We start from the raw sequence: 11938 nt of genomic DNA on the forward strand, positions 1-11938 counted from the left end.
GATGTTATCAAGGATTATTCGACCTTCCTCCGGTGTTATGCATTTCTGACCAACTCCAGTCGCGCTTTCTCTGTACAACTGCCCCCTTATCACAGTAAAGGCTTTAGATCGGTGGACGATCTGTCGAGCCTCTTTTTCATCCTCCGGGATCTCTTTCCTCAAGATATACGCGATATACGGTACTGTCCAATTGGGAGTGATCACTAAAGCTTCCATGATCAGGTCGACCACTGCTGGAACTTCAACCTCAGTCGGAACCGTAACACTCTTAGGTTGCGGAGCTTCGTCGGTAAAAGGATCTTCTATGACTGATGGAGTATGGATATGCTCCAAGAACACATCACTGGGGATGGCTTCTCTCTTGGATCCTATCTTCGCCAAATCATCAGCCGCTTGATTTTTCAGTCGGGGTATATGGTGGAGCTCTAACCCTTCGAATTTCTTTTCGAGCTTCCTCACTGCATTGCAGTATCCAGTCATGGCTGGGCTTCTAACGTCCCACTCCTTCATCACCTGATTGACCACCAAATCTGAGTCACCATAAACCATAAGGCGACGGACGCCGAGTGAAATGGCCATGCGCAACCCATACAAAAGTGCTTCATATCCTGCTTCATTGTTGGAGGAATCAAAGTGGATCTGGAGCACATATCTGAGCTTATCTCCTCGGGGGGAACCAAAACTACCCGAGCACCAGAACCATTTAACATCTTAGAGCCATCAAAGAACATGGTCCAATGCTCCGAGTGAACTTGAGTCGGCTGCTATTGTTCAATCCACTCAGCAAGGAAATCTGCTATAGCCTGGGATTTAATGGCTTTCTTTGCCTCAAATTTGATATCAAGGGGAAGGAGTTCAACCGCCCATTTAGCCACTCGACCAGTTGCATCTCTGTTGTGCAGAATCTCTGACAATGGTGCGTCGCTGACGACTATAATGTCATGATCAGAGAAATAATGAGCAACCTTCTTCATGGTCATGTAGATCCCATATACGAGCTTCTGATAATGAGGATATCTTTGCTTCGATGGAGTCAAAACTTCAGAGAGATAATACACTAGGCGCTGAACTTTGAAGGTTTTCCCTTCCTCTTCCCGCTCGACCGTAAGTATTGTACTGACGACCTGTCCTGTGGCTGCAATGTAAAGCAACAGAGGCTCTTTGCTGATTGGAGCAGCAAGCACCAGCTGGGTCGAGAGCAGAGCTTTTAGCTCGGCAAACGCTGCATCAGCTTCTGGAGTCCACTCGAACTTGTCTGCCTTCTTCATCAGTCGGTAAAGAGGCAACGCCTTTTCACCGAGGCGAGAGATGAATCGACTTAACGCGGCCAAGCATCCAGTAAGCTTCTGGACATCGTGCACACGCACAGGACGTTTCATGCGGAGTATGGTGCCGACTTTTTCTGGGTTAGCATCGATTCCTCGTTCTGAAACGAGAAAACTGAGTAACTTTCCGCCAGGTACTCCGAATATGCACTTTGATGGATTAAGCTTGATATCATATCTCCTGAGATTGGTAAATGTTTCAGCTAGGTCAGTCAACAGGTCGGAACCCTTTCGTGACTTGACCACGATATCATCCATGTACGCTTCCACATTCCGACTGATTTGAGTGAGTAAACACTTTTGAATCATTCTCATGAACGTGGCTCCAGCATTCTTGAGACTGAATGGCATGGTGATATAGCAGAAGCACCCGAATGGAGTGATGAAAGCTGTTTTGATTTCGTCAGGTCCATACAGACGGATCTGATGATGCCCGGAATAGGCGCCTAAAAATACAATCTCTCGCATCCCGCAGTCGAGTCGACAATTTGGTTGATGCGAGGGAGAGGAAAATGATCTTTTGGGCAGGCCCGATTGATATGTTTGAAATCAATGCACATGCAAAGTGAGTTGTCCTTCTTGGGAACCATGACGACATTGGCGAGCCACTCGGAGTGGTATATCTCTCGGATAAACTCTGCTGCAAGGAGTTGAGCCACCTCCTCGCCAATGGCTTTTTTCTTTTGAACGGAGGACCGTCAAAGATGTTCTTTAACAGGTTTCGCTTTTGAGTCGACTCTAAGGCGATGCTCAGCCAGCCCCCTGGGAACACCCGGCATGTCAGCTGGCTTCCATGCAAAGATGTCCCAGTTCTCACGGAGGAACTGGATAAGCGCTTCTTCCTATTTAGAGTCGAGTGTTGTGGAAATATGGGTCGGAGCTGCGTTGGGGTCAGTTGGGTGGATATGAACTGGCTTCGTCTCCCCAGACGACTGGAACGCTGACTCTGTGGCGGGCTTCTTGGCCCGCAACAAATCACTCGGATCTGCATTTTTCTTGTATCCTTCCAGCTCTACCACTGTTATCTGAGCATCCGCAATTTTCGAGCCTTTCTAGAAACACTCTTCTGCCTTCTTCCGACTGCCATTGATAGTGATCACGCCTTTGGGACCAGGCATCTTTAATTTGAGGTACACATAACATGGTCGAGCCATGAAGCGGGCATAGGCTGGTCTTCCCAAAATAGCGTGGTAAGCGCTCTGGAAATCCACGACTTCAAATGTCAGCTTCTCTTTGTGGAAATGCTTCGAGTTGCCGAACACTACATCCAGAGCTATTTGGCCGAGTGACTCGGCCTTCTTTCCAGGAATGACTCCGTGAAAACTCATGTTGCTGGAGCTGAGCCTGGACATCGGAATGCCCATTCCCTTGAGCATCTCTGCATACAGTATATTCAACCCACTGCCGCCATCCATCAATACCTTCGTCAGTCGAGTGCCTTCGACGACTGGGTCGACCACTAGCGCTTGCCTCCCAGGGGTGGCAATGTGAGTAGGGTGATCGGACTGGTCGAACGTAATGGGAGTTTGTGACCATTTCAGATAGCTTGGTGTTGCCGGGGCGACCATATTTACCTCTCGGTTGATCACTTTCAGTCGACTTTTGCTCTCTACATCAGCAAAAATCATCAGGGTGGAATTGACATGAGGGTACCCTCCATCACTGTCCTCCTTGTCCTCGGCCTTGTCCGACTCCTTCTCTTTGTCCTTGGGCTATTTTCCTTGAAACTGCTGGATTAAGAGATGGCACTGTCGAGTGGTATGTTTTGGGTAGATGAAGTTACCCTCTTCGTCTTTCTTCGTGTGGATGTGACACGGTAGATCCATCACGTCATTTCCTTCTTTATCCTTTACCTTCTTGGGGTTCCAAGATCCTTTGGGCTTCCCTTTAAATTTGCCCTGAGTCATGGCCAGAGCCTCTCCAGGAGCAGCTAGCTCGGCCTTCCGCTTCTGCTTCCGACTGGAGTTTCCTTTTTCCGATTGACTCGGCTTATACTTGCCACTCCGGAGCCTGTCCTCTTCTTCACTGTTAGCGTATTTGGTGGCAATGTCCATCATTCGACTCAGGGTCATATCTCCGGTTCGACCAAACTTCAGGCTCAACTCTCTGTTCTTGACACCATCCTTGAAGGCGCAGACCGCTTGATGGTCCGACACATTCTCCACGGTATGATGCAAAGTGATCCATCTCTGGATGTAATCTCTCAATCTTTCACTCGACTTTTGTATGCAGACTTGCAGCTCCGTCAATCCGGCCGGTCGCTTGCAAGTTCCCTCGAACGTCCTGACGAACACTCGGGAAAGATCTTCCCAAGTGTAAATGCTGCTAGGAGCTAACTGATTCAACCACGCCCTGGACAAACCCTCTAGCATGAGTGGCAAATGCTTCATGGCCACCTCATCATTATCGCCTCCAATCTGTACCGCCACTCAGTAGTCTTCAAGCCAAGTTTCAGGCTTGGACTCTCCGGTGAACTTACTTACCCCAGTCGCCAACCTGAAGTTGGGGGGTATCACTACGGCTCTGATGGCTCTGCTAAAGCATTCTGGACCTGAAACATGGACTCGGCTACTAGTGGGCACATCTCTGTCATGGCCACCTCTATGAGCTCTGTTCCGATCGACCAAACCTTGCACGATGATGGATCTCGCATCAAAGCCTGGTTCTTTGGGGTCGACCGGAGCTCTCCGCCCAACACTGAGCTGGCGCCTGTCATCTTGCTGCCGATGGGCGTTAGACCCACCTCTCGGGGGAGGAGTGGGCACTCGACGCCTATCATCACAATCAAATCGGTCATCATAGTGGTCCCGCCGGCCTTCACGTCCCACGCGCCTCGGAGGTGACCTTGGGCTGTGAGCCGACTGAACAGTATTCGCAGTGACGGATCGACTGTGGATCCTGTTGCGCGACTGTGACACAACTGAATTCTGATCTCCTGCTGCCCGGAGCAAATCCCTGATCTGCATCAAGCCTCTTCCAGCCTCCGACTGAGAGGGCTGAATTGACTCCACTATACGGGCTGCAGCTGCTAAATTCTGAATCGGGGTCCGATATACCTGAGTGGGTTGCGGAAAGAGCTGACGTCGGCTGGAGTCGGGTACTCGTTGCCGCGCACGCTCGTCGAGTGCTTGCTGGAGGTTCTCCAGTCGAGTGATCAGCCAAGTTGGCCAAACGCGCCTCTTCCAAGGCACGAGCCTTGGGAGTTTCTCCTACGATAGGAGTATCTAGGGCATCCATGTTCCGGCGGCGAAGATCTTCTCTTTGTTGAGAAGTGAGTGGCTTGGGGTGATATTCTTCGTCAGCCTGAGCGGGGTCGCCTCCATCGTCCATCCCGTCGATGCGGGGGAAGCCGGGAGGGCTACGAGGTCCATTGACCGTTAGGACCTCCGCCGCTGGATCACTGCTGTCGCACTCGGATGCAGTCTCTACGGAGCCAGTCGACAGATCGAATAGGCCGTGGAGAGATTGGTCGGGCTCAATTGCCGCGACTTGGGTGGTGGCCGATTGGTGAGCCACTGCGTGTCTCACCCATCGCTGGAGCCTCGACCGACCGGAGCGCTTGCGCTGGCGGGAGACAGGGGGGGACAGCACAGGAGTCGACCGGTATGGGGTCGACGGCTGCCGCAGCAGGACACCGCGGACACACGCCCGGAAGTGCATCGCACCGCGGACGGGGAGCGCGTCGATGTCGAGTGGTGCCTTCTAGAGCCAAGCGGAGTCGTCGGTGATGAAAGCGAGCGCACCGAGACGGATCTCGCGGCCCTCGACCAGAACTCCGCCAGAAACCATGATGAAGGTGATCGGTCAAATTGCAACTTCTCCAAAAAGTCGCTAAGACACCTGCCCCACGGTGGGCGCCAACTGTCATGGTCCTAATTCTGATAGTAGAATGGGGGGTAGGTATGGAGAGGCAAGATCCTAGCTATGGAGTAGTTGTATACGCAAGGGATTTACGAGTTCAGGCCCTTCTCGGAGGAAGTAACAGCCCTACGTCTCGGAGCCCGGAGGCGGTCGACTGGATTATGTGCGTATGAGTTACAGGGGTGCGAACCCTTTACACCGAGGAGGAGGTGGCTTATATAGTGTCTGCCCGACCCCTCCGGCCCTCAGTTATGCAGGGTTTAAAGTACATAAAGATAAGCGTTACTGGTAACGCCTTACATAAAGGTTCATCATGACTATAAAGACTACTTAATTACAGACCGTTTGGATGCAGAGTGGCTCTTGGTCTCTTGGTGGTCGAGTGAGTCTTCATCGTCGAGTGTCTTCGAGTCAGTCGAGTGGAATCCCTCTTGGTCGACTGGAAGGTAGCTTCTTCTGAAGATGTCCTTGGGGAGGGTACTTTGGACAGGCCCGTGACCCTACCCTAGGTACATGACTTCATTAGATTCTCTACCTCATTCTGAAATTCCTTGAACTTTTCAAAGGTCTCAGACTTGTGTTTCATTAAGTAGACATACCCATATCTACTCAAGTCATCAGTGAGAGTGAGAACATAACGATATCCTCCGCGAGCCTCAACGCTCATTGGACCGCACACATCGGTATGTATGATTTCCAATAAGTTGGTTGCTTGCTCCATTATTCCAGAGAACGGAGTCTTGGTCATTTTGCCCATGAGGCATGGTTCGCATGTGTCAAATGATTCATAATCGAGAGACTCTAAAAGTCCATCAGCATGGAGCTTCTTCATGCGCTTGACACCAATGTGACCAAGGCGGCAGTGCCACAAGTATGTGGGACTATCGTTATCAACTTTACATCTTTTGGTATCCACACTATGAATATGTGTAACATTACGTTCGAGATTCATTAAGAATAAACCATTGACCATCGGGGCATGACCATAAAACATATCTCTCATATAAATAGAACAACCATTATTCTCGAATTTAAATGAGTAGCCATCTCGTATCAAACGAGATCCAGATACAATGTTCATGCTCAAACTTGGCACTAAATAACAATTATTGAGGTTTAAAACTAATCCCGTAGCTAAATGTAGAGGTAGCGTGCCGACGGCGATCACATCGACCTTGGAACCATTCCCGGCGCGCATCGTCACCTCGTCCTTCGCCAGTCTCCGCTTATTCTGCAGCTCCTGCTGTGAGTTACAAATATGAGCAACGACACCGGTATCAAATACCCAGGAGGTACTACGAGTACTGGTAAGGTACACATCAATTACATGTATATCAAATATACCTTTAGTGTTGCCGGCCTTCTTGTCTGCTAAGTATTTGGGGCAGTTCCGCTTCCAGTGACCCTTCCCTTTGCAATAAAAGCACTCAGTCTCAGGCTTGGGTCCATTCTTTGACTTCTTCCCGGCAACTGGCTTACCGGGTGCGGCAACATCCTTGCCGTCCTTCTTGAAGTTCTTCTTGCCCTTGCCCTTCTTGAACTTAGTGGTTTTATTGACCATCAACACTTGATATTCCTTCTTGATTTCTACCTCTGCTGACTTCAGCATTGAAAATACTTCAGGAATAGTTTTCACCATCCCCTGCATATTGTAGTTCATCACAAAGCTCTTGTAGCTCGGTGGGAGCGACTGAAGGATTCTGTCAATGACCGCCTCGTCTGGGAGGTTAATGTCCAGCTGGGACAGGCGGTTATGCAACCCAGACATTTCGAGTATGTGCTCACTGACAGAACTATTTTCCTCCATCTTACAACTATAGAACTTGTCGGAGACTTCATATCTCTCGACCCGGGCATGAGCTTGGAAAACCATTTTCAGCTCCTCGAACATCTCATATGCTCCATGTTGCTCAAAACGCTTTTGGAGCCCCGGTTCTAAGCTGTAAAGCATGCCGCACTGAAAGAGGGAGTAATCATCAGCACGTGACTACCAAGCATTCATAACGTCTTGGTTCTCTGGGATGGGTGCTTCACCTAGCGGTCCTTCTAGGACATATGCTTTCTTGGCAACTATGAGGATGATCATCAGGTTCCGGACCTAGTCCGTATAGTTGTTGCCATCATCTTTCAGCTTGGTTTTCTCTAGGAACGCGTTGAAGTTCATGTTGACATGAGCGTTGGCCATTTGATCTACAAGACATATTTGCAAAGGTTTTAGACTAAGTTCATGATAATTAAGTTCATCTAATCAAATTATTTAATGAACTCCCACTCAGATTAGACATCCCTCTAGTCATCTAAGTGTTACACGATCCGAGTGGACTAGGCCGTGTCCGATCATCACGTGAGACGGACTAGTCATCATAGATGAACATCTCCATGTTGATCGTATCTTCCATATGACTCATGTTTGACCTTCCGGTCTCTGTGTTCCGAGGCCATGTCTATACATGCTAGGCTCGTCAAGTTAACCCTAAGTGTTTTTGCATGTGTAAAACTGTCTTACACCCGTTGTATGTGAACGTAAGAATCTATCACACCCGATCATCACGTGGTGCTTCGAAACGACGAACTTTAGCAATGGCGCACAGTTAGGGGGAACACTTTCTTGAAATTATTATAAGGGATCATCTTATTTACTACCATTGTTCTAAGCAAACAAGATGCATAAACATAATAAACATCACATGCAATTATATAATAGTGACATGATATGGCCAATATCATATAGCTCCTTTGATCTCCATCTTCGGGGCTCCATGATCATCTTCGTCACCGGCACGACACCATGATCTCCATCATCATGATCTCCATCATCGTGTCTCCATGAAGTTGCTTGCCAACTATTACTTCTACTACTATGGCTAACGGTTTAGCAATAAAGCAAAGTAATTACATGGCGTTAAATCATTGACACGCAGGTCATACAATAATTAAGACAACTCCTATGGCTCTTGCCAGTTGTCATACTCATCGACATACAAGTCGTGATTCCTATTACAAGAACATGATCTCATACATCACAATATATCTTTCATCATTCATCACAACTTTTGGCCATATCACATCACAAGGCAATTGCTGCAAAAACAAGTTAGACGTCCTCTAATTGTTGTTGCATCTTTTACGTGGCTGCAATAGGGTTCTAGAAAGAACATTTTCTTACCTACGAAAAAGCCACAACGTGATTTGTCAACTTCTATTTACCCTTCATAAGGGCCCTTTTCATCGAATCCGCTCCAACTAAAGTGGGAGAGACAGACACCCGCTAGCCACCTTATGCAACTAGTGCATGTCAGTCGGTGGAACCTGTCTCACGTAAGCGTACGTGTAAGGTCGGTCCGGGCCGCTTCATCCCACAATACCGCTGAAGCAAAATAAGACTAGTAGCGGCAAGAAAGTTGACAACATCTACGCCCACAACAAATTTGTGTTCTACTCGTGCAATAGAGCACTACGCATAAACCTGGCTCTGATACCACTATTGGGAACGTTGCAAAAAATAAAAAAAATCTATGGTTTCACCAAGATCCATCTATGAGTTCATCTAGCAACGAGTGATAGGAGTGCATCTACATACCTTTTTAGATCGCGAGCAGAAACATTCAAGAGAACGGGGTTGAGGGAGTCGTACTCGTCGTGATCCAAATCACCGATGACCAAGTGCCGAACGGACAGCACTTCTGCGTTCAACACACGTACGGAGCGGATGACGTCTCCCGCACCTTGATCCATCAAGGAGGAGGGAGAGGTTGAGGAAGATCCAGCAGCACGACGGTGTGGTGGTGGATGCAGCAGAGTTCTGGCAGAGATTCGTCGAGCTTCTGCGAGAGGGAGAGGTGTAGCAGGGGAGAGGGAGGCGCCAAGACTTCAGGGTGCGGCTGCCCTCCCTCACCCCCTCCTTTATATAGGCCCCCAGGGGGGCGCCGGCCCTAGAGATGAGATCTCCCATGGGGGGCGGCGGCCAGGGGGTGGAGTGCCCCCCAAGGCAAGTGGAGGCGCCCCCCCCCACCCTAGGGTTTCCAACCCTAGGCGCAGGGGGGCAAGGGGGGGCGCACCAGCCCACCAGGGGCTGGTCCCCTCCCCACTTCAGCCCACGGGGCCCTCCAGGATAGGTGGCCCCACCCGGTGGACCCCGGGACCCTTCCGGTGGTCCCGGTACAATACCGGTGACCCCAAAACTTTCCCGGTGGCCGAAACTGCACTTCCTATATATAATTCTTTACCTCCGGACCATTCCGAAACTCCTCATGACGTCCGGGATCTCATCCGGGACTCCGAACAACTTTCGGTTTGCTGCATACTCATATCTCTACAACCCTAGCGTCACCGAACCTTAAGTGTGTAGACCCTACGGGTTCGGGAGACACGTAGACATGACCGAGACGGCTCTCCGGTCAATAACCAACAGCGGGATCTAGATACCCATGTTGGCTCCCACATGCTCCTCGATGATCTCATCGGATGAACCACGATGTCGAGGATTCAATCAACCCCGTATACAATTCCCTTTGTCAATCGGTACGTTACTTGCCCGAGACTCGATCGTCGGTATCCCAATACCTCGTTCAGTCTTGTTACCGGCAAGTCACTTTACTCGTACTGTAATGCATGATCCCGTGACCAAACACTTGGTCACTTTGAGCTCATTATGATGATGCATTACCGAGTGGGCCCAGAGATACCTCTCCGTCATACGGAGTGACAAATCCCAGTCTCGATCCGTGTCAACCCAACAGACACTTTCGGAGATACCTGTAGTGCACCTTTATAGTCACCCAGTTACGTTGTGACGTTTGGTACACCCAAAGCACTCCTACGGTATCCGGGAGTTACACGATCTCATGGTCTAAGGAAAAGATACTTGACATTGGAAAAGCTCTAGCAAAAACGAACTACACAATCTTGTGCTATGCTAAGGATTGGGTCTTGTCCATCACATCATTCTCCTAATGATGTGATCCCGTTATTAATGACATCCAGTGTCCATAGTCAGGAAACCATGACTATCTGTTGATCAATGAGCTAGTCAACTAGAGGCTCACTAGGGACATATTCTGGTCTATGTATTCACACGTGTATTACGATTTCCGGATAATACAATTATAGCATGAATAAAGACAATTATCATGAACAAGGAAATATAATAATAATCCTTTTATTATTGCCTCTAGGGCATATTTCCAACAGTATTAATGGTGGAAGCCGGCGTTTTTTAATTAATAGTGTCATCACAGGGCCCTGAGCATGTAAATCGCACTGTCTCCGAGCTAGTATCTGGGTATCGAGAGGGAATTTGTCCGGTTTGTGCAGGAAGTGTTGGTCCTGTTTCTCCGTTGGACCCGAGACTTCTCATGCTCTAAGAGGGGGCAACCAGATGGCACGTGCCACGGCCTCGCATTTTTCGGGGACGCATGCAATATTCGAGAAATGTATTGCTCTGCTAGAGTTTCATCGCCGGGAACTGCAGATCAGCAAGGCGGCACATGAAATCACGCCCGATAGCGGCATGGGAAATCATTTGTGATGTCCTTGTGGCATGCCTAGGCCTTGCAGACACGAGGGAGGGGCACGCCCTGCCACCGGGTTACTAAAAGTACCTCAATGTCATTCCTGATGCAACCGTTGAAATCCTCGAAAAATCGTACGATGGTAGGATTGCCCGGGATCTAGCACAGTGTCATCACAGGGCCTCTATAGGGTGTGGTAAAAGTTTGGACACGTTTTGAGAGAGGTGACCCCTGAGGCCGCTTGTAAACCGCTCTGTCTCCGAGCTAGTATCTGGGTATCGAGTGGAACGTGTCCGGTTTGTGCAGGAAGTGCTAGTCCTGTCTCTCTGTTGGCCTCGAAACTTCTTGTGCTCTAAGAGGGGGAAACAACATGGCACATGCCACGGCCTCACATTTTTCAGGGACGCGTGCAATATTCGAGAAATTTATTGCTCTGCTAGGGCTTCATCGCGGGGAATTGCAAATGAGCAAGGTGGCACATGAAATCTTGCCCGGTAGCGGCATGGGAAATCATTTGTGATGTCCTTGTGGCATGCCTAGGCCTTGCAGACACGAGGGAGGGGAATGCCCTGCCACCGGGTTACCAAAAGTACCTCGGTGTAATTCCTGATGCAACCGTTGAAATCCTCGGAAAATCGTATGATGGTAGGATTCTCGGGATCTTGCACGGTGTCATCATAGGGCCTCTATAGGGTGTGGTAAAAGTTTGAACGTGTTTCAAGAGAGGTGACCCCTGAGGCCGCTCGTAAACCGCACTGTCTCCGAGCTAGTATATGTGTATCGAGAGGGAACATGTCCGATTCATGCAGAAAGTACTGGTCTTCTTTATCTGTTGGCCTCAAAACTTCTCATGCTCTAAGAGGGGACAACTGCATGGCACGTGCCACAGCCTCGCACTTTTCAGGGACGCATGCAATATTCGAGAAATTTATTGCTCTGCTACGGTTTCATCCCTGGGACTTGCAGATCAGCAAGGCGGCATATGAAATCATACCCGGTAGCGGCATGGGAAATAATTCGTGATGTCCTTGTGGCATGCCTAGCCATGTATAGACGAGGGAGGAGGGCATTTCCAAGTGCGGCTCCCGGTACGTGTAGCATTTTTGAATGCAGCTCTCAGCATAACGTAGACTAGATATTAGGTTATATCCTTTACCGAGGGTGACTCTTTGAAAAGGTGAAACCCTAGATCTAGGTCTCGTACCTTTACCGACAGACTCTCGGTAAAGGTCGGCGTACACT

This window comes from Triticum dicoccoides, chromosome 3B (assembly GCF_002162155.2).
Source record: "Triticum dicoccoides isolate Atlit2015 ecotype Zavitan chromosome 3B, WEW_v2.0, whole genome shotgun sequence".
In the NCBI taxonomy this organism is placed as follows: Eukaryota; Viridiplantae; Streptophyta; class Magnoliopsida; order Poales; family Poaceae; genus Triticum; species Triticum dicoccoides.